Genomic DNA, 1704 nt, shown 5'->3' with positions numbered 1-1704 from the left:
TTTGGTTTCATCTGACCAGAGCACCTTCTTCCACATGTTTGGTGTGTCTCCCAGGTGGCTTGTGGCAAACTTTAAACGACACTTTTTATGGATAACTTTAAGAAATGGCTTTCTTCTTGCCACTCTTCCATAAAGGCCAGATTTGTGCAATATACGACTGATTGTTGTCCTATGGACAGAGTCTCCCACCTCAGCTGTAGATCTCTGCAGTTCATCCAGAGTGATCATGGGCCTCTTGGCTGCATCTCTGATCAGTCTTCTCCTTGTATGAGCTGAAAGTTTAGAGGGACGGCAAGGTCTTGGTAGATTTGCAGTGGTCTGATACTCCTTCCATTTCAATATTATCGCTTGCACAGTGCTCCTTGGGATGTTTAAAGCTTGGGAAATATTTTTGTATCCAAATCCGGCTTTAAACTTCTTCACAACAGTATCTCGGACCTGCCTGGTGTGTTCCTTGTTCTTCATGATGCTCTCTGCGCTTTTAACGGACCTCTGAGACTATCACAGTGCAGGTGCATTTATACGGAGACTTGATTACACACAGGTGGATTGTATTTATCATCATTAGTCATTTAGGTCAACATTGGATCATTCAGAGATCCTCACTGAACTTCTGGAGAGAGTTTGCTGCACTGAAAGTAAATTTTGCACGCCCAATTTTTCAGTTTTTGATTTGTTAAAAAAGTTTGAAATATCCAATAAATGTCATTCCACTTCATGATTGTGTCCCACTTGTTGATTCTTCACAAAAAAATACAGTTTTATATCTATGTTTGAAGCCTGAAATGTGGTAAAAGGTCGCAAAGTTCAAGGGGGCCGAATACTTTCGCAAGGCACTGTAAATGACCAAGATAATAGCTGAACATCTTTCTGAAGGATACCATGTATCCTTATTTTATTTAGATGAGAAAGAAACCATTTTTACCGTAATATCTACTGGCCTTCACTAAAGAGGAAACTGAAGTCCGAAGTTGAAAAAAAAAATACTAAAAGTGAAAGCTAGTCACTTCCTACAGCAGTCATCTGTCCATAGATCAGGCCTGTCTGTTCCTGCACTGAGGAATGGAACATCTAATTTATAGATCAGGCCTGTCTGTTCCCGCACTGAGGAATGGAACATCTAATTTATAGATCAGGCATGTCTGTTCCTGCACTGAGGAATGGAACATCTAATTTATAGATCAGGCTTGTCTGTTCCTGCACTGAGGAATGGAACATCTAATTTATAGATCAGGCTTGTCTGTTCCTGCACTGAGGAATGGAACATCTAATTTATAGATCAGGCCTGTCTGTTCCTGCACTGAGGAATGGAACATCTAATTCATAGATCAGGCCTGTCTGTTCCTGCACTGAGGAATGGAACATCTAATTCATAGATCAGGCCTGTCTGTTCCTGCACTGAGGAAGGGAACAGCTTTGGCTCATTCATTTCCCTCCTCTCCCCTGGAACTATTCCCCAAGTCGTTGCTGTAAATGACAATGTGTTCTCAGTCAACTGACCTGGTAAAATAGGGTTTAAATAAAATACAACTGTGTTCTCAGTCAACTGACCTGGTAAAATAGGGTTTAAATAAAATACAACAATGTGTTCTCAGTCAACTGACCTGGTAAAATAGGGTTTAAATAAAATACAACAATGTGTTCTCAGTCAACTGACCTGGTAAAATAGGGTTTAAATAATATACAACAATATGTTCCAACAAA

The sequence above is a fragment of the Oncorhynchus tshawytscha genome, unplaced genomic scaffold (assembly GCF_018296145.1).
Source record: "Oncorhynchus tshawytscha isolate Ot180627B unplaced genomic scaffold, Otsh_v2.0 Un_contig_4162_pilon_pilon, whole genome shotgun sequence".
Taxonomy (NCBI): domain Eukaryota; kingdom Metazoa; phylum Chordata; class Actinopteri; order Salmoniformes; family Salmonidae; genus Oncorhynchus; species Oncorhynchus tshawytscha.
This window is presented reverse-complemented; position numbering follows the sequence as displayed.